We start from the raw sequence: 23087 nt of genomic DNA, 5'->3' as shown, positions 1-23087 counted from the left end.
AATATTCATGAACATGAGAATAATTATGAGCAAAACTTTGTCAACAGCTTATCAGAGATCATCCGGAAGATCAATTCGACCTATGATTTCAGTATGAACATATCGCTTTCTGTGTTCATAATGAGGGTTCACATATTTACTCGCATCTGTTCAAGCTAACAAGAGGGAACTGAGCCTAAGATATGTATTACCCAGTGCGACGCTATTGGAAAACGGGGCTTAATGCATGCTCGTAAAGTGTCGTCTCTGTTTAGCCTGAGCAGTGCTAATCATGGGCGAGACGTTCCGCCTTAACTGGAATTTCAGCTAGGAAGAGATATCTTTGAAATGAAAAGTTCCATTAAAACGGAAAGTGTCGTCTCTGATAAGTCTGTGCGGTCTGCACATGTTAATAATTGACGGCACATGCATTTAGTCCAGTTTTGCAAGAGCGATAACGTATTACGTATCATGCCAAACACGAGATATAAAGACATCCGTTTGGCGATGGTAACATCGGACGCCGATAAAAAAAAAGCAAGTGCGTCGCTAATTAATTTTAGAATTTTTAAGGGCGCATATGATTATGTATGTGCACTTTGTTTACGACAACATATAATCAACCCAGTATGTGCACATAATTTGAGATGCTATTAATGAGGTAGGGGACTAAGGGTAAGGAATCACAATTGGATTATTTGTGTTCTCATTATAATCTAATTCCATTAATACATAGCTTTTGCAAATTTGAAGAACTTGTAACGCGTAATGAAACAACGTAATAATAAATTATTCTCCAGTCGACATAGCATCGTACTAGAAAAATACACAAATTATGTTCATTATTTTATGTAACGTATATTTAATCCTTTAAAACAGTTTTGTCGGCATCCATGGGCATAACAACAACCATTATACGATGTTTATACAAACAATACATGTATAAACTTACGTAAAATGAATAGTAGCCGTATGAAAATTAAGGACATGTTCAACCAAGATAAATATGTGTTCCCAAACACCAAAGTAAAATCGGGTCATGTGGAAAAAAAGTTATAGAATGTTATATTTAACCAAACGTAGGTACATAGATGTATTATTACAATAACAAACACATACAATCTTTTACTGTCATATAAGATACATTTGTGCAGGGTGGGATTTAGACGCTCATGAAAGTGAGGTGCCAAATATTGGCTTAAGTACATATAATGTTAAAAAATTACCTTAAACTTTATTTATAAAAAAATGTATTTATCTATTATATATCTAAGTAACATAGATTATTTTTTAGAGAACAATTATGTCTAAATATCCTTAATATTGTAAATGTTAATAAGAATAAGGTACGTATGGAAAGAGCTTTCAGAAAATCTAATGAACAAAGTGAGCAACACATAGGACCTATGACACCTGATCACTGAATAAATACCATAGTTAAATGTAGTTTAAACACACTCATATACACTGAAATTTGTATGATGCGGAGAATACAAGTCGTCTTCTGTAAACATCAGGTATAAGTGTATTTCTAAAATTATCATATAAAGGACATATCAAAACAAAATGGTATTCATCTTAAATTTCATTAAATGTATACAATTTACAGATTATTTCGTTTCTTGGAATGTTTTGGAGCCTACCAGTTTCTAGAAATAGGACATGAGAATCTTAATTTAGCTATTACGTTCCTAAATTTAGAATTTTCTATTTTGTCCAAGAAAATGGATCTTTCAAAAATGGGTTTCAATGCCTTGTAAAGAAATAGTGATGAAGTGTAATTAACATCAGTGCGCCATTTTGAAATACTAGTAAACAGATCCTGTAATATATGGCGAAACATTGCAATAAATCTGTTAACATTAACGGGTTCTGGATATATCCACTCGCCATTAAAACCTGACTCTCGCAAAAATTTTCAAACGTTTGATGCCCATGATTTGTTTTGAGGGTAATCACGTGCATCTTTACATTGTCTGCGAATGATATTGCTTAAAATACAGTTTGACGATTTTTCGTTGAACAATTTTAAGAAATATTTAACTAGTCGTAAAAATCGATATATACATCGGGTATCTACCTATCCGGCATTCAAAGCATTTGAATTTGTAGAAGCTTTCACATTTAATAGCCATTTGCAGAATTTGCGTTGGACTCGCTCAATATTTCAAGCTTAAGTAAATCCCCACACCTCGCTTCCATAATTAAGAATCGATGCAACAAAGGTATCAAACAGATTAAACATGATTTTAACAGGTACATTCAAAGATTTTGTCATCGTAAATATTGAGCACATCGCCCTTAGCGCTTTGGAAGACAAAGTATTTGTGGCTTGTATACATGAGCCACTGCTTGACATAACTATTCCTAGATAATTAACATTCTTCATGACTTCAAGAGCATTGTTGTTATAAACCCAATTATATCCCTTTTTTAATCTGCCTTTATCAAAGATGACAATTTTTGTATTGTCGACATTGACAGTTATATTATATTGAGCAACACTTAAGGGAATTGTTCAAGGAAAATTGTAATCCATCAGCGGATATTGAGATTAATACTGCGTCGTCGGCGAATAATAGAAGATAGATAAATGGCTGATCAATAGTAATGCCCCCATTTATATCAGCTTGTAAGTGCAACTCAATATCATTTAAGAATAGTGAAAACATTATCGGCGAACATATCTCACATTGTAATAAACATAGATCGGATTTAAAAAAATCTGAAATACTATTCATATTATTTGATTATACAAAGATCAAAAACGGACAAAAATTAACCATCGATACCAGACTAAATGAGCTTAAAACAGAGATGCATACGATCCGTTAAGTCATATGCTTTTAAATAATCGTAAAAACTGCAAAATAGTTTTTGTTATTGTTAATATGAGTTTTAAACCGAACTGCGCGTCTGTTAAAATGTCATTAGCAGTAGCCCAATTGTGTAACCGTTCGTTTAATATATTCGTGAATAATTTTAGCAAAACAACTCACAAGGGTAATACGTCGATAATTATTGGGTAAAGACGGATCGCCTTTTTAATAGAGGGGAATAATCAGACCCGTTTACCAGCTGTGTGGGAATTTCCCAGACTTAAGAATATGATTAAATAACAATTCAAATGCGTTACCTATTACATGGACACTTTCTTTAAAATATTCGTATATAATATTGCCCGAAGAACACGCCTTATTATTACCTAATCGTTTCGTGGCCATGACAATATCTTGCAGTGATATGGGTTTATCGACTTCCGGGAAGGAGCTGTCAGATTTATGGTTGCTGTCAAAATTGCGAACAAAATGTACGCTGTTCTCATTATTTAAACTACCTTCATTTTTCGCCAGGTTTTTAAAGTGTTCAACGAATTCTTTTAATACATTTGTTTCTCCATCAAATCGAGCGTGAACAGGTGAACTTTCGAGTGCTATTTACGACTGCAATATACATGTCATGTTCGTTATTAAAATAATTTGTATCAAGTTTAATCCTTAGTAGACAATCTATTACATTTTTTGCAACCGATACTCCTTTTCGTACACTATCTCTATTAAACACAATAATTCAACCGCTTGCAAGTTTCGCACGCATATTTTGATAGCGTCTAATATGAATGTATTGGATCACTAATTCCAGACAGTTTAATATTACATTTTGAAGTAGCCCATGTTTCGGTTAAACAAATTATGTCATCTTATGAAAGTAATTTCACAAATTCCAGTGATGAAATCTTGTCTGCTGTGTGTCCTTCTACGCTCCAGGTTAGACATTTCACAACACTCCCACATTCCTCCTAGGCATTCGGCTTGTACTCTCGGCCGTCGATGAATAGTTTATCCACCATCAGGTAGGCCTCCTTCTTCATAATTGGAATTAGCTTTTGTCTGGTTTCCATAACCTCCCTCGGGTATTGTTCCGAGATACCATACGGGGTCCCTTTTAGCTCCTTAACATTTTAGACGCCTAATGTATGAGTCAATTTAATTAAACTTGGTCAACATGTTTATCTTAAGGATACCAAGGCCCAGTACGTCCACAAGCTAGAAAACCAATTACAATTTCCGAAAAAAAAATCGATTACTCGAAATGTCATATTTATGAATCAATCTCTATGCAACTTTATTCATCGCGATAATGTATAGGCTGAGTTTGAATCTTGTTCACGCGTTTTTAAAAATAAGATCACATGTCAAAAATAGGAAATCAAATATTTTCATTCTAAACGCCAAATTTATGATTCAAAGTTGATGGCACTGGTTTATAGATTGTTTACAGTTGACCCTTATTCTGAGTAATATTTTTTGTTGTGAATAAATATCTTCGATATGCACACTATTTGTCAGCTAAAATATAAATTGTGTAGCATAATTGTAATATATAATAGAATAAATTGACAGTTTACGAAGTCGGTCATTTTTCAGTTCATTATTGGTTTGTGTTAATTATACTGAAAATTAAAATACAAAATAAGGATACTTTCTTCTAGTCGTGATTTGCTTTATATATGTTTATAAACAACTGAAAACGTACATATTTATTATATTAAGATACATTTTAAGGTTAGGAAAAGAAGAGTTTTTGGTCAGAACAAACTCAGTTTTACGGCACAAGCTGGACTTCACAAGTGGATTTAACAGTTAATAACGAGCTTAAAAAAATGGTTATGTTTGCCCCTCCTTTAAACATAGATAGGTTTCGAAAAATACCAATAACTATCGGTGCAGTTGACGTCAGCACTCGTTCCTCAGACATCTCTTAAGTACTGAACAATCTGTACAATAACAATTATACATAAATGATACTTAAACGACCGCTATTGAAATTTAAACAAGGGCAATATTGGTAGCTATCCTTTTCAAGCCAGTTTAGATTAAACTTTATTTTAAGCAAATGTTTCATGTAAATATGTTCACATGAAAACATCGAAATATTCTTTAACACAATGAACAAAAACCAGTTTGGGTTAATATTGCCAAATATCCTTTGGATATTTGTTTCGTATAAAGTTCGTGTGGATTGCCTAGTTTATTAATTCTTCTATCGTCTTATGTAAATATGTTGAGGGTTTGTTGAGTGCCCCCTAAGTGTTTCAAACCATAAGTGTTTACTTAAACCATTGATCAATTGCATGTGTGCGTCATTCAATCGGGAAATTGCATTGATAAGACATGTGAAGGGCTGCAACAAATGACATGTTTAAGGTTGTCTGTTTTGATCACAAAAAACTAAGTGTCAGAATAAAGCCCTTGATAATCCACAGTCATAAATACAAATTTGCCCAACCAGCTAAACACTTTGTATATTAACTATTTGAAATGTAATTTTTCCCCATAGACACGCCTCTGTAATACTCGCCCAGTCCAGGCAATGTTATGTTACCCCTGCTCGCAATAGCAAATTTGAAATTAAACTATTTGTTTGTTTGCGAGTTTGGTTGCTAGTCACTATTCTGGACAGGTGAGGCTCTTCCGGGTACTCTGGCATCCACCCAGAGTACAATATCGCACTAAAAAGAATATCTGTCAGTACTTATAGCTGGAAATTGCATGTAAATTTCAAAATTCTCCCCAAATTTCACGAGTCTCGTATGTAAATATAGTATAAGTGCTAGGTCACACCGGGTCCTACCATAATGCAGCCTCAGGCGCGGAGGGACCTTAATAAGTTGTAAACACTCACACACGCGCACGCACACACAAATCTTTATGGTAAAGGGGCTGTCCGTTAGCGCAGTGGTTGTTACACCCGCATCTCACCTACGTGACTCGGTGACCCGTTCCCGGAAGCATGTAAGACAGGTTGGTGGCCATAATACCGCACAGGTGGGGTTTCCTCACACAAATAGATTTTTTTAGTAATATCTACAACGCTATATATTTTAGATATAATTCAAAGTTCGTCCCAACTTACGTTGATCTAGGAATCTAGGTCACCGAGGCGGCCAGTTCCCGGAAGAACATGAGTTTGGTAGGTGATATAAATACCTCACAGGCGGGATTCCCGCCCGCCCAGCACAAGACCATATCGAAATTATTTTTAGTACAATATATATATAGCTAATATTGCAGCTATAATGCAACATTTGTCGCAACGTTCGTGAATATAGTAAATTAATTAGGTAGGAAAGCTGGGACACATTCCAGGGACACACATAATGCATCCTCAGGTGAGGAAGTGCATCATACGTTTTTAAACACACATATTTATGGTACAGGGCTGGTTTGTACAGTCGCTTTTCAACTAGGCGCCCCGGGTTCACTGCCCGCTCATGGAAGCATACCGGGCACGTGGGCTTTGTTCAGGTCTCCTATCAAACACACACAGCATAAGACCACGCCGAAATTATTTCGTTAAAAACACATAGTTGGATATGGATGTCGTAATTTAAAAAAGGTCGTTTGATGATAAAATGCCTCCTTAAACGATAGTTTTCAGGCTATTGAGGTAGGTTTATACATACGATACCGTAAATCTTGCACGCTTTAGACACACAAATATGGAACGCCAAAGCTGTCTTACGTTGTTACATTTATTTCTGTCTTCTTTAGAAGGTGTCTTATTATGTCAAACCGTCATGATATGTTGTCAATATGTGGTGTTGACTTGTCAAAATACAGTCTTGTTATGTCAAACAGTCGTGTTATCACGTTCAAATGTGGTGTTGACTTGTCAAAATACAGTCCTATTATGTCAAACCGTCGTATTATCTTGTCTAACTTTGATGTTGACTTGTCAAAGTACAGTATTATTATGTCAAACCGTTGTGTTATCTTGTCCAAATGTGGTGTTGACTTGTCAAACCGTCATGTACACTTGTCCACATGTGGTGTTGATTTGCCATAACACAGTCTTATTATGTCAAACATTTCGACAAGATAACACGACTGTTTGACATAATAGGACTGTGTTTTGACAAGTCAACATCACATTTGGAAAAGATAACACGACGGTGCGACATAATAGGACTGTATTTTGACAAATCAGCACCAGATTTGGTCAGGATAACACGACGGTTTGACATAATAGGACTGTATTTTGACAAGTCAGCACCAGTTTTGGACAAGATAACACAACTGTTGGACATAATAAGACTGTATTTTGACAAGTCAACATCACATTTGGACAAGATAACACGACGGTTTGACATAATAGATCTGTATTTTGACAAGTCAGCACCAGATTTGGACCAGATAACACGACGGTTTGACATAGTAGAACTGTGTTTTGACAAGACAACATCACATTTGGAGAAGATAACTGTTTGACATACTAAGACTGTGTTTTACAAGTCGACATCACATTTGGAAAAGATAACACGACGGTTTGACATAATAAGACTGTGTTTTCACAAGTCAACACCACATTTTGACAAGATAAATCGAAGGGTTGACAAACTAATACTGTATTTAGACAAGTCAGCACCACATTAAGACAAGATAATAAGACGGTTTGACATAATACGACTGTGTTTTGACAAGACAACAACAAATATGGACAAGATATCACGATTGACATAATAAGACACCTTCTAAAGAAGACAGAAAGAAATGAAACAACGTAAGACAGCTATGGCGTTCCATACAAAAGGCTGATAAAAATCGGATCAAAACTACAGAGGAATTTAATAGAATGTACGTAAAGCATTAGTTTAAACTTCTGTTCGAAGTTTATCGCGTGATTACACTGACGGTAAGTTCGTTCTAATTTAACGCTAATTTAAATAGATTTTAATTAAGTTAGTTTTCTTTTATGACAAAAATGTATTTGTATATCTTGCAAATATTTGTTCATGAACAATCATATATTTTTTTTTATTATTAAATAATTTTGAAATGGAAATTACTGACTAATTTGTACAAAGTACATGTATGTAATAACGATTGTCACTTTTCAATTTCTGCGTGTATTCAGACATATACATGTATGCTTAAGTTTGTAAATATACCATGTATATCACCATCATGAAACATTTGAATAAAAGTATGGGCACGCATACAATTTAATAATAGTGCCTAGGTAATGTCATGTACTTATTGCGAAATCGTGTTGTAAAGTTGATGCATTGAAAGCAATAGAAATGCCATATCAACTAATTTGAGAATGATTGGATCCTATTACAGATTATTAGGATTGCACAGGACCGATGTTAATCTGAATGGGTTTGGGTTCGTGGTTATCTCGTACGACTTTGAACATTCGGGATAACATTGTAACTGTCTTCTAATATCAACATATTTAAATTTTTGAATAAAATTAGTTGCAAGCAACCGACTGAACATGGCGGAAGGAGGCGCCGATCGTTACTTGTCAGAAACTGAACGCAGCTTGCACAGTGGTCACTCCCAGGTGGTAAGTCTGAGAAAGAAAACGTCCCCAGACAACGAATTCTGAACATTCATAAAACAAAGGTAAGTCAGAGATTGAACGTGTTACGGCACAGTCGTCACACATCGCCAAGTCGGGAACTGACAGCGTTCCCAGACACAAAGGCATTTACATGTTTAAGTCTCTTGTAAGTAGGGAAATGAAATAATTTCTAGACAAAGCACCATGAACTTTCATTACTGTCAAGTAATTCAGAGACTGAAAGCGTTCTCAGATACAGCGGCCTTTACAGTCGTAACTCTGGGCTATATAGGAAACATAGAGTGTTTCCTGACACTGCACCACGTACAGTCGTCGCGCACGTGTATGTAATGGGCTTAAACGTTTTCAAAGACAGCATACTGTACAGTCAACATCATCCGGTAAGTCAAACACAAAGCAGCCGGATATGTATGTGTGTATTGATTTGATCAGTTCTTACGTTCTCACACGAAACTCGTCCATTGTCACAAATAATCAACTTACCGGTACTGTCTTATATCGCCGTATATCTCCTTATATGACTGTCTGGAATAATTGTTTGTTCACGAACGGAAGGAGTTCAACCTTATGTAACCTTACCAGAATCCATGCATATATTTAGTTATATAGAACATTTTATATTATACCAAACATGCATTTTCATGATGTAATATATTGTATTTTGGCGCATTAAACGTGAGTCTCAGTACAACTTCCAAATTATTTACCGAATTTCACCTACATAGTATTTTAATATTTATCCTAACAGAAGGAACAGGTTTTATGCGTAGAGTTTGTTCCTCTGGACAAAATAGTGCACAAAATAGGTACTCGCATTTTTTTGCGAGTTGGAGAAAAAAAGATTATCACATATTGCATATATTACCTGATTATCCCGGATAATTATTCAATCCAGCACTTTAATATTTTAACACAAATGCAGACCGAGAATAAACGAAAATTTTGTTTCAGAATTGAATAAACACAACCGGTCGTCATTAGTCGGAAGTGCCAGGTGCGCGTTAATAGCACGAGGGAACACACGTTATACAGGATATTCCCATTGAACATGCGAAACCAACACAGAGCGATGTGTGCGCATCCGATAAACTTCATAATTTTAAAATAGCAACCAATCTAAGATTGTTATATGTTTTGTGTTTTTAAAAAAAAAGTAGATGTAACCCCAACCGATTTTTCAGATGTGTACTATATTCGGAAATATTGTTTCGCCAAAAATAAATGTTGAAACGTCGGGTTGTTGATCAGACAGTTCATTTTTTAGCTGTGCAATCAGTTTATACTTTATTTAAAAACAAAAATACTCGACAAGGTGTCACAAGGGCTGAATGAGTTGCTGAGAAAGACCTTAATAATAGTAAACCATTACATAGTGTAATTTGCACTGTTGTTGCGTTTTAAACCTTTTAAGTTAAAATAAACCGAGTTTTACCAGTTTTAAATGTGTGTATCTGTTACCACAGTATCACTAAAAAGTTCAGGGCTTTATTTTTCGAGTTAAGATCTACCAAACGATGCATTTTTTTTTTGAAAACTTGCATTGCGATTCGGAAAGTAAAAATGCAAGTTTAATTTTTTACACCTCACAATTTTTTTGCGAGTTGATTAAAAAAGGTAATTCGAGCCCTGTTAATGACTGAGAGTTTCCAAACGCAGCAGCGTGTAAAGTTGGCACTCTCAGGTAAGTCAAGGATTGAGAGCGTTTGAAGACGCAACATCGTGTACCGGTCATAATCCCAAGTAAGTCAAGAACTGAAAGCGTGCCAAGACACCGCAGCCACTAAAGTCGTCACACTCAGGTAAGTCAAGGACTTACAGTCTTCCAAGACGCAGCAGTCAACGCTGCAATCTGTACAGTTGTTGGTAAGTTTGCTTGAAATGTGTATCTATGGCAACAGCTCTGCAGTTCTCGCACGCAAATCTTACCTTTACCCGAAACAATCAACTGAAAAAAGCTTTAAATTATGTTACTATCTAGATTAATTTCTTAATTCCTGTTTCGGGAACAGAATATAATAAATACGATAGCTATTATGTTGATATATTATACTGTAAGGTCTGTATATGGATATTTTTATAGCGAATCTCGGCACAACTTTAATATGTATATCTAGCGAATTTCACATAAAATATTTTCAAATTCTCTTTAGATGTGGTAACAGAGGCTACTAAAATTAATAAACTTACAATTTTGGAACTTTCTGAACGTTTGTTTTTCCTGTAGTTTTCTGTGAATAATTCTATATATGAATCTCGAATCATTTAGTTCAATCGTATTGTTTTAGCTCGATTACATCGGAAGTCTTAGCCTAAGGCTTAGGCTTATTTACGCTTTTGAGTCCGTTTCTTGGGTAGAACCAATACAATGTGTATTTCGGGAGATTTGAGATCTAACGAACGCTCCTGGTCTCTTGGCCCAGGCGAATCATTTGATAACATATATTTTATTTCATATGAAGCTATAACCTAGAGGATGATGAAATTGGGGTCTGTTGTTTTTTTAATCTATGAAAGGCCATACCGTTTTTATAACGATAAAAGCTATTTTATAAATATGTATATTCTTTAACGATTGGAATCATCAGGAGCAATGGCAAAATATAATATGAAACTCAAAAACGATGATCTTGTTTTCCGTGAAACGCTCGGGTATTTCCGCCACCTATTTACGTGGTGACATCATTTTTAAACAACGCGCATGACACGGAAACTCGTCCATTTTTATTACGGATCGACGCTTGAACACTTCGCGCTGAACGTCAACTTTGACAATCAATATTGTGTTATGTTAATACAGTCTTTCTCATAAATTTGTAATTGAAAACGTGAGTTTTATCTTTGTTTAGTTTTGTATGACAATCGTTATTCGACATGGTGTAGTGTGTTGCTTTCGGTTGCAAAGAACGTCCGGAAAAGGGAAAAAAGGTTTTTCGGTTTTACCAAGGACAATGTTACTCGTAAGAAATGGTTTAAGGCAGTCAATCCCAGGGGGGTACTTGATGGGAAAGTGGCTGATTTCAAACCGAGTAAGGCATCTAAATTGTGCTTGAAGCATTTTGACGACAGTTGTTTTGTTGACCCTCGAAGTGTTATGGCTAGTGTTGGAATGGAAATAAAGCTCTTGCTCAAAGCTGGTGCTGTTCCAACGATATTTCCTGAAACAGATGCATAGAACGCTTCAAAGAAAGTCATCCCCCTTAAATTCCAACGACTTTGGATCAGGGAAGCACAAGCGAGTTAAGTGTGGTGCCTTTGCTAAAAGAGACCAGAAACCGGTATCTTCCCACTTTATACTTGTTTATTTTGATATTCAAATTGCTAATCATTTTTATTCAGCATACTATTACAATTATTTCAAGACATTTAAATTTAAAATGTTTAGTAACATATGGTTAGAAAATAGTGCACAATACTCTCTGGTGCAAGTTTATTCCAAATACTGGTCAGGCTTACTAAAAGGAGAGAAAGCTGTAGAAATATTGTTTGACCTATCCTCTCATATATTTATTATTGATAAAATATTAATATTATTTTCTAAAATGTTAAGGGTTTGTGCATGTATTGTAATTATAAGTAGACTTTATTGATTTCATAAACAAAGAACAGCTTGGCATTTCTCTGAAATGTTATCTCTGGATTATATTCAAAATCACAAAGCGTATGATTGATTTTTCCTAGTTGCTCAAGTTTCAATAATTTCCATGGCTACCAGTCAAATTGACACCAGTTATGAGCGTTGTGTATAATTCCATACAGAACTGCCAATTGTGTCATGGAGTTTATTGCTATTTGGCTGTTGAAATGTGCCTTATCTGTGGATATATCACGTTGATTATGGCAGACACAGTATGGTATCAGATAAGAGATTAGCCCTAACCCAATTAAGTCAACTTACAATCATAAAATATAATTCTATCAGACCAGTGCTCCAGCTTGGCTAATTAAGGGATGCAGTTCCAGGTCTCACCATGGTCCCACTCTGCCTACTTGGACCTACACTATGCTCTTGTTTCGATTTTAGCATATGATTATAAAGGACGTCGTATTTATCAATAAATTACAACATAAATGTACACACTGAAACTAGTTTTATTTATTATAGAAACAGTGTTTTAAATTTAAATTCATGTAATTAGAAATATTGACAAAATAATTATAAAGTATGTATTGTTGTTTTCCCGACAGGTGCATGATACAAAATAAGAAAACTATATATTTACCGATCCGTATTCTCAATACGATGGTCATCTTGAGCAACGGCAAAATATTCCTCGCAGTCCGATTCAGAAACTGACACATCTGACTGACTGTCACTCAATTCTGGCTCATACATGTACGGTTCAACGGAAAACTCATAATCACTATCATCTTCCATTTTCATTTATTTGTCTAACTAAAGTTGCGAGACATTTAATGCAACATAGCGCAGGTTCGTTATTGAGAGCATGAAAATGTGTAAAAATGACGTCTCTTCCGGTTTGAATGAAAATGGCGAGTAGATCGGAATGTGTGAAAAATTGCGACTTTGTCATATTCGATCTCGCTAATTACTCCGTTATTGAATCAAAGTGAGGTGCGAAACAGTTTGTCGATAAATAAAAGGTTTGACGCGTTTTAAAAAGCGCGGCATTTGACCTTTAATTATTCATGTTTGTCTACACTCAAGCCACCGTTTAACAAAGTACATGTACATACACGCGTGCGTTTCATTGACGTAGCTGAAATGAAAATATGTCATTTACCTTCATTTTAATATGATAATAACGCCCTATTTAATTTGTATAATCAACAAACCAATATGACCGGGAGTAAAAGCTTAACATCACTTTTACAATTTAATTACCACACATATTTAACTGTTATTGTATACAATGTCAATGTATTGAGTATAAGCATCCACAAGTCAAAGGTGTGTCTGTTTGTCTTTTATCTACTGTGACTGAATATTCAAACATATGCTTTAATGCTCAAAATGATAAACAAATAATACAGCAATTATGCATTCAATTATTTGTACTCGTACTATTTATGGTATTATTTATTATTTATTAGTTCAACAAGCCGTTAAACTATACAAAAGACATAAGACTTCATTTGTAAATTGACAATACTCAATTTTTTCTCATACGTTCTTTCATTCAACTTCATAAGTGTGTGGTATTTCATGTGTTTGAATTAAAATAAACTTAAAACAAGCTTTGTAGTGCATTAAATAGCGCGTCTTACAGTTGAAGATCGTGTTATTTTGTTTTCAGAATCACGCGGAACGGGTTTCCATGGAGATTTCCAGTACAATGACTCGACTTGGGTACAGCGAGGAGATAAGACGATGGCGAGTTGAGAAATATAAGGAGCATGATAGGCTGGCGAATTCTAGATCAAACGTTGTATTTAGACAATTAAATTCCCGTGTAACTCATATCACAGCTGGCAGCAAGACAGATGGTCTTACCTGCTGTTTCGAAAGCGACTGGGACGTATTATTCGTGCTGGACGATGTTCTCTGTGTGGAATCTGATATAAATCTACACACTATACCTGACGACATAAATGTGTTTTTGATGGATACACGTGTGTATCCAGGGCACTGCAAACTGTTTCTAGAGAGACCAGCGCCTATATGTCACGCAGAAATTTTCAATGCTTCATGTGATAATGGATATGGGGACGTTCTATTAAGTAGCAGTTTATTTCTAGATGAATATTCAGCAAGTTTGATTGCACATTCAACAGTGATGCACCGTGATCAGTAATAGGTGTATGTCATATTGACAGAGTATTTGCACTAGCTTGTCACTGCCCAAGCATCCTCCAAAGATGGGCTGCCAAACCCCGCCATTGGCATCATCAGTCATAGTCCCGAAAGTCGTATCATTAGACGCCTATTTAACCCCGGTAGGATTTAAAGGATGTGACCAAAAGCACATGGAATGGAGGATTTTTTTTAATACTGGTGAGGCAGAACTTGTAAACAACCTTAATGACACACAAGCAAAAGTCCATGTTATTCTTAAAATGATCCTCAAAGATATAATGAAACAAAAAAATAAAGAAATAACATCGTTCGTGCTGAAAAACATCGTATTATGGCAAGCTGAAAACACCCCACAGACAGAGTTTCAGGCACGCAGCTTATTTCACTGGTTGCATGACGGACTGAAAGAGCTTAGAGATGCTATTGCGAAAAAAACTTGGCTATTACATGCTTCCGAAGAGAAATTTAATGGAAGCCTGTGGTTTGGATGATGCGCTGCAGCATAAATGGGTATCGGATATCACGGATATGATGGACGAAGGTCCAAAGGTAATACTGAGATTAGAGAAGATACGAAATGCCATTGTCGCGTTCCCAGAGCCGATGTTGTGGTTCAGCAAGAAAAGGATGGAGATGGAAATGCTGCAGCTGGAGGCAATGCACCGAGTGATGCAATGTAAATGTGAAAATAAGTTTGTGTATTTCTCGGAATTGATTGCGATATGTTCACGCCAGGTAGATATATTAACAGAGGTGGAACAACGAATGCTCTAAGAGTACAGTCATAATTGAATAGATATACTATACATTACATGTATATTAAATTATCAATGACTAAATAAATAGTCACATAGTCAGCCATACAGGTTCTTATCGACGGCTAAAATATTAAAGTGAAATTATGCGTATCTAACAGTATATGCTATGTTTATAGGTGTATATTGCAACAGTTGTTTATTTTTGGTGTTATCCCTTCATATACGCTTATATTTGTTAATGCAGCATCAACATAATAAAACAATATCACGGAAAGAAAAACATAATGCATTTGAATATTAACCGTACTTTCGTTTGACAACTGATCATGCATGTACGTTGTGAATCTAATTTTAGTTTTAGTGCAGATTCGTTCATACGACAAACGAATACTAACTCCGATCCTAATACAAAGACAGTTCCGCTCGGCCTAGAGGTCTGTTCAGTCATGTAAAATATCGAATATAAAGACATTTTTTATAAACAACTGGTAGCAAGATGATTTGCAGATATTTGGGCAGTAACAACACTTTAACTTACTCTTTTTACCTGTTAATTCTTTTTAGCTCAATTCAACAGTGAAAAATGCGCAAAATATCACTTTAACTTTGATGCCGAATATAGTAAATTGATTCTAATATATAGCTCTCGTATTTTTCAACGCTAAAATTGTCTTGTTTAAAATATAAAAGGTTGTCGCGGAGACGATGTAAGCGTGCGCGAGAAACATGTGAAGTATATGTGTATTTCTGACCTCGGTGTGTTCATTGTATTCATATTTTGTGCATACATTGTATACATACGAACTTATTTTGCACTAAACTAATACATCCATGTCGTTTTGTGTATCATGTGCAAATACTGCAGAACAAGATCAGTACAATATAAATGTTAAACTCAATCAAAACTTATGTACTATTTAAACCTGCCTTGTTGGACTTGCTACAGCTTTGTGGTGAAGTATTTGCATGTAGAATGATGCAATCACGTTATTTACTAAAACGTATAAAGTTTCACCCACTTAAACCATTGAATTTGATAGATAAAATGTAAAGGAACGGGAATTAATGTTTTCTCAGTATTGTTTAAATTGCAACCAAGAAGATGCTGTTTTGGTTAACCTTAAAGGATAATTTAATTAAATAACCACAATTGTTTTACCTTAATGTATTGCCTTCACATAAAGGAGGTATATGTATATTTGTACCACTTAAAGCAAGTATATTTAAAGGTGTAACTTTCTATCATTGCAATAAGGATTCACTTTCAGAAAATGTTTGTTATCGCCATATGTCATTAACAAATATGGGTTATGTCTACTTATAGGTATTGGATTTGGTGGATAAAATGTTGAGGAACATGAATTAACGTTTTCTCCGTATTGTTTAAATTGTTATCCAGCAGATGCTGTTTTGGTTAACCCTAAAGGCAACATTTATTAATACCCACAATAGTTTTACCTTAATGTATTGCCTTCACATAAATGGGTATATGGATATTTGTACCGCTTGAAGCAAGCTGATTTAAAGGTGTAGCTTTCTATCATGGTATTTAGGATTCACTCTCAGAACATGTTTGTTTTACGCCAAATGTCATGAACACGTATGAATTATGACTCTTATATGTACGTGATTATATTCCAGATGCAAACTTACTGACATACTTGCTTTCAATTAATACAGGTGGTTAGCGTGTAGCTGTGATTTTATTTAGTAAAAAACATCAGCTTAAATTAAAAATAATCAAATGATAACGAAAAATCAACTTCATATATATATATATATATATATATATATATATATATATATATATATATATATATATATATATATATATATATATATATATATATATATATATATATATATATATATATATATACATATACATATATCATTTAATCGTTCATGTAACAGTTTAGTACGTTAAATTCAGAAATAAATTTTATTAATATACCCAATTATTTTTTAAAGAACATTTTATTTAAATGATATATTATCTGGTCGTGAGCCAGTACTTCACATTAGGCACTTAAAGGGGCCTTTTCACAGATTTTGGCATTTTTTAACTTATTCATTAAATGCTTTATATCGATAAATGTAAACATTGGATCGTAAAAGCTCCAGTAAAAAATCAAGAATAAAATTAAAAAAAGGAAAAGAACATTGCCCGGACCAGGTTTCGAACCAGTGACCCCTAGAGTCCTGCCAAGTAAAAACGCTTAAGCCTACTGAGCTATTCCGCCAAGTACACATGCATGACGTATTTTATACCTTATATAAGCAATCTTCGTAGTTTCACAAAATTTAACGACAAAAACAGAACTCTCCAAATTATTCAATCGTTTCGCGTTGCAACGCTTTATAATTTTTAGGTTTTAAAATCGTCAAAAGATGCATATAATGGCTATATTAGACCATGGTAAATGTTCAGTAGTACTGTTTCCTCACAAATATCATAACTAAAACGAAAATTTGCGAATCTGAAACAACTTTTTTCAATTTTGTCAATTTACCAAAGCGTGAAAAGATCCCTTTAAAAGAACCACTTCAATTCTTCTCTGATTCGGGACATGTCCTTATCTTGAACTTGAACTAACCCCGTTATCCCATTCCACGGGGTAATAAGTCCCGGAAACGAATCACTTAGTCGTACGAACGGCTCACAAAGTCGTTGTTACGACATAAATTTTAAATACCAATGTCAAATCTGTGTTATCGAACATCTATCAATGCTTTTGCGACACATGTTGAGAATGTGTATATGACAAGCTATTGCAATCTAATGACTGATAGATTGCCATTTCAATCAATGAAATTAATCTCCCGTCAGAAGCTTCTATTGTATCCACTAAAATCAACAAATAACGGCGCGAATATTTGAATATACTTGCCTAAATGGCTGACAATCTCATTACAGTCGTTTTCTTATAATGACGTATTAGGTCAATAAGATCTGGAGACTATTGGTGTTATTAACATATATATATATATATATATATATATATATATATATATATATATATATATATATATATATATATATATATATATATATATATATATATATATATATATATTGTCGCCATTGTGGATCAGACGTGGAGCACTTTGGTGATAATGTTTATAAAGCCTGCAAATATAGACCCGACTTGGAAAACGAAAAAAACTTTACAACTTATAAGATTATTCAATTAAGTGGCCAGGGCGTAAGTATTATAAACTATGGCCATCGCGAATCGGCTCGCCTCGGACCGTCTCGTACATGGTAAAGTGTCAAATATGTGTCACTTTGCAACTAACTTGTGTGATTAATGTAGGATTTAATTTTCATAGTGTTGCACATAAATGTTTTTAAAACTGCTTCTACTGTTTAAGTATACACCGTCTTTACCTTATCATTTAACACATGACTTAAACAAAGTAAGAATTGATTAGAAAAAATTCAGTCTTACGCGGACTATATATCTTAGCGTATGCAGATAAAAAAGGGATTGACCTTTTAGACTCGCATTTTTGTTTACATTCAAATTATTTTTTGCCATCACAGCTGTATGTCATCGCTTATGTTTGAAATGTAGCAAAAACAAATATCAAAAGAGGATTTACAGTGTTTATTTAAAACACATTCATTTAATTTACTCTGCAATAAATTGTGAACAGTGTGGCGACACTTTCAGCGAGTGTTTCATACATACTGTGCTAGTTTTTCCCTAAATTTAGATGATTTTAAAAAGTATGGAATTGTATGTCATACTTAGCATTATTTATTAGAAATACGTTCATCATTTATTACATTATCAGTTGGATTTGATCCCCTAAGCAATGTGTATATTAACGATTCTGAATTTCTCTGTCGTCTCATCACTTTTCGCATAATTCACAATATGTCAAAAAGGAAAGAAATAACTAGCACAGCATGTGTCCAAAACACGCTGAAAGTCTCACCACACTGGATACAATGGAGTTATACATAATTAACATTGATTCATGAAATAATTAGGAATATCACAAACAAGAAATAAAGCAGTTGAAGCAGTCACATGTGTACTATATTAAAGGTTACTCGCAGAAATGAAGAGCATAAACTCGATATAGACGGGGCTAGAAGAAGTTTATCAGGCTTGAAAATTGACAAATAAAAGCTAAGAAATAAAAAGTATGTAGGATATTTTATCGAGAGTTATTAGTTGATAAAGTGAAATAACATTGGCACTAATTGTCACAATGATGAACAACAAAATACGAAAGCAAATAGCTGACCATCGTATGTCTGCTTTTGTTTTACAACAACCGCAAAGCATTTTCAATGAAGTGACAATAATCTGATGGGAATGCCGTTCATCTTGACCGATCAGATCCGTGTAAAGGCTAGTGTACAAAACAAAGACATCTCTCTTTGAAAGTTAAAGAGGAGACGCTCGTATTTCCGTGATTTTGGACGTACCATGACGGACACATATTTAACGGAAAGAACGCAGAGGATGGAACGCATTAAATAAAGTGCTGAAGCTGGAAGTATTGCGTTTGGAACTGTAAATGTTTCTGCACAGCATACGAGAGGAACCAGATTTTATTTTTGCCTAACAATAATACCATCGATACGGTTTGAAACATGGAAACTGAAGAATTGAAGTAAAGAAGAATGCATTTAATTATTATGTTTTGTAATAGTTATATGTGTATTCGGCATACACTAATCGACAGGTCTCTTTAGTTTTAACATCGTCGACGCGAGCTATAACAAATCAAATCTGATGCGAATAAGTATTCATCGATTGAAAACGTATGCCTGTTATGCATAATACAAATATAAAATAGCATAAGGGATGCATCGGACGAAAATCTTTTATTCACAAAAATATATATATTTACAGTTTATTATGAGGAGAAAAGGTTTACTTTTTAGGCTGCTTTGTAATTTAAGTTTATAAACATACAGACTGAACACATATCGATACGTGTATATACTTTTGTTGTCAGAATATCTTGCATAGTGGAGATTTTTTGTGTAAATTAGTGTAAATAAGTACTGCATTTGTGCCTATTACATTTACTAAAACATCTATTGCCAATAATGCAAAGCTAATTCTTTTAATTAATAACTGATCACAGGTACTGGACAATAATAAAAAATCACAGCGACTTGGCAAATACGCGAACCGGTGAAACTTTCTGGTTTTGTATAAAAACAAAACATAATCAAAATATATTTATTTTGTGGTTTTTGTAACAATAGCGCAGACTTTTGCTGTTCGAGTTTTGGTTAACGCGTATATTCTTCAATTCTTCAAGACGACAGCGATTACAAGGTTTATTGCTTTATTGATAATCGTTACACTACAGTCACTTATTAATATCTTAGTTAGAAGGTGATTTTCCAAGCGGTTCCGTAGTGTAGTGGTTACACGCTCGCTTCACATGTGAGATGCCCAAGGTTCGAGCCCCAGAAGAATCAAATTATTTTATTTGTGTTCTATGTTAACTTTTTGTTTTGATGTAGACATTTTAGTTTAAATAAATATGCTGTTTTATTGTAACCATTTTTTGTTTTTCTTATGCCCATGAAATATATGTGTGAAAGGGTGAGGGGGGTTCGTAAACACATTAAAACTTTTACAGTGTTTTCACATCAATGAGTATTGAACCCCTATCGTGAATGAGCAACGTAAGAATAAGTTCAGAATCATATCCCCTTGAAGTTGAGAAAAATATGAAATTACGCTTACAAGATAAAGCAGATTTTTTAAAACCTACACAGTTCTGTTTCATTAATGAAAACTGCACACGGATGCCAGTAAATATTTACAGTAGAAAAAAATCGTTCCATGTAACTTCATTGAGTGCCTTTAACAATGATATTCCCGACGCCCTTTGATGCTTTGCATCAATAGTTATCTTGTACTTTTAATTAATACATTTCGCTGAGGAAATGTTTCTCTGCTTAAGATTTAACGCGTTGTTTACAGAGTTATCTTCCTGTAAGAAATATAAAAGTGTCAAAACATGCGTTTTAATAATGCAATTAGTAATCACAAATCATTTTACATCATCGAAACTTGGGAGTTGTACTAGCCGCCGTTTAAAACAGAAGAAGAAGAAGATTTTATTTCAGAATCAGTAGACCATAGGCCAATGGGAACATACAGATATGTACATAAACTGTAATAGCAAGTTGAAAATAGAAATACTGAAAGCAGAATCGCAAGATTCAGAACTTAAATGCATAAAAACATTTAGTGATCGAGCTTACGAAATGGAAATCTAGTAAACAATACAACGATATGCATAATTATTGCGTGTTTGTCGTTGATCATATGGATGAATGTATGGGCATCCAAAACTTAAAATGGCTTTTTTTCCAAATTTGCGCGACAGGACTAGGCAATACTGTAAACCCTTTTGCTAGTATCAAGCTTGATTGTTGACAGGGTGAATCTTATTCATTAAGATTGTTGTTTTTATTATTGGTCCGAAAAGGGAGCGACCTGCGGGTGCGGCGTACAACTGTTATGGTGCATGAATGACGTGTTTTGAATAAACTGAACAAGTTGCCCTTTAATTAAGTAATTCTCAAGACAGTCAGGCAGCCATGAAGAAAAAAAGATAAAATGGATAAGTGATATTTTAAATGGATATAGAAATCGGTTCATTATGGAAAAAAAATATTGCTGCTGGATTCAAAACATGTTCAGAAAAATATTATTTTAAATAAAATAATGTTTTCGCTAAATTTGAAATTATTTATAATTTATATAAACGATTTTTTACCGTTATTGTATGACCATTTACATGTCTTATGCATAACTTATGTTTTAATGGTCCTAATGAAAACACATTTTGTTCCATTTAATGTGTTTTTAAAAGAAATACATGTTCACTATTGTAATTACTGTTAACCTCACCCGTCGGCTTTAAAAAGTTAAGTGAGCAAAGTGTTAATGTTTTACAGAATTATTAAGCCATACATATAAGGGACCAGTTTTAACCAAGTAGACACATTTACTGCTGAAAATCTTAACGCCCAATACATTTTCATGATGGACGTTTGGTAGGAAGGCAATCTTATAGATAGATAGATTTATTTCAACATAAAATGCATAGATTTACATGGCAGCATGTTATATACACACAATAAGTAATAAAAAAAAAACAACCTGCATGTATAAACAAAGCCATGTCAATCAACATTATACGTTAAGGATTGCACAATAAAGGGTTTGCAATTAAACCCTTATTTCCATTGTGGTCCTTTAGTTATAATATTGTATGACATAGGAGACAACGTTTTATATCACAGTATATAGTAATATCACATTGAATAATAATGAAAGACATATGACATATTTAAGTTACACTAACCTAAATGCATAGAATATATTCTGATAAGTTCTAGACTAGACAATTATTAAGAAGTTATCACAATTTAAGTGTTTAAAAATTAACATAAAATTATTTGCCAAGCTAAAGAATAATCATACAGCAACTAGATAAGACACAATAAATCTATCTATATTGACATTCAAGTTAAATCAACAGTAAGAAATCTTAAAAAGATGCACATTAAAAATCTATATGGCTTAAAAAATGCTCCCTAACACTGTGTTTAAAAGATGGAATACTTTTGGCATCTCTGATATGCTGAGGAAGAGAGTTCCAGAGAGTACACCCATTGAAAGCAAATGACTTTTTGCCAGAACCCTTGACCCTTGGAATGGCAAACCTATTGCAATCATGCATGTTTAGATCAGTATTAGGAGAGTCTGACTGTGTTCTAACTCTGAACCTAGTATTCTTATTGTGAATATTACTGATAGGAGTAAAATTATCTTCCATATATAGCGGAGCCAACTTAGAGCTTATTTTAAAAACATGACAAAGTGTGATCTGGTTTACTCGACTTTCAATGGGCAACCAGTTAAGTCTAGTAAAATGTTCTTTACCAATGTGAGACCTTGGATGTAAATTTAATATGAACCTGATAAGTTTATTTTGGGTGACCTGTAACTTGTTTTTTAACATTTGAGTTAAACCAGTGTACCAAACAGAGCAACTGAAGTCAAAATGGCACTGAATTAAAGACATGACTAGAAGCCTTCTAGTATCTGTGGATAAAAATTCCTTTTTTCGATATAAAAACTTTAACCTTGCATTGGCCTTCTTGATGACTTGATGATCTTACAAACGTATCGACCGATTTAGGTAGCTGATGAAACCGACAATTT

At 34.1% G+C, this 23087-nt stretch overlaps 1 protein-coding gene and 1 long non-coding RNA gene across 4 annotated transcripts in view; one reads left to right on the top strand and one right to left on the bottom strand.

Moving 5' to 3' along the window:
- LOC127850740 (uncharacterized) overlaps window positions 1-23087 on the bottom strand; it is a 244370-nt gene that overhangs the window by 104735 nt on the left and 116548 nt on the right. The window lies entirely within an intron of this gene.
- LOC127850747 (uncharacterized) lies at window positions 7578-14092 on the top strand. Its single transcript, XR_008035432.1, has 3 exons — window positions 7578-7674; window positions 8243-8334; window positions 13608-14092. It is a non-coding gene; the product is annotated as an uncharacterized LOC127850747 (long non-coding RNA).

This window comes from Dreissena polymorpha, chromosome 11 (genome assembly GCF_020536995.1).
Source record: "Dreissena polymorpha isolate Duluth1 chromosome 11, UMN_Dpol_1.0, whole genome shotgun sequence".
Lineage (NCBI taxonomy): Eukaryota > Metazoa > Mollusca > Bivalvia > Myida > Dreissenidae > Dreissena > Dreissena polymorpha.
Note: the sequence above shows the minus strand (reverse complement) of the source record. Positions and strands in the feature narration are given on the sequence as shown.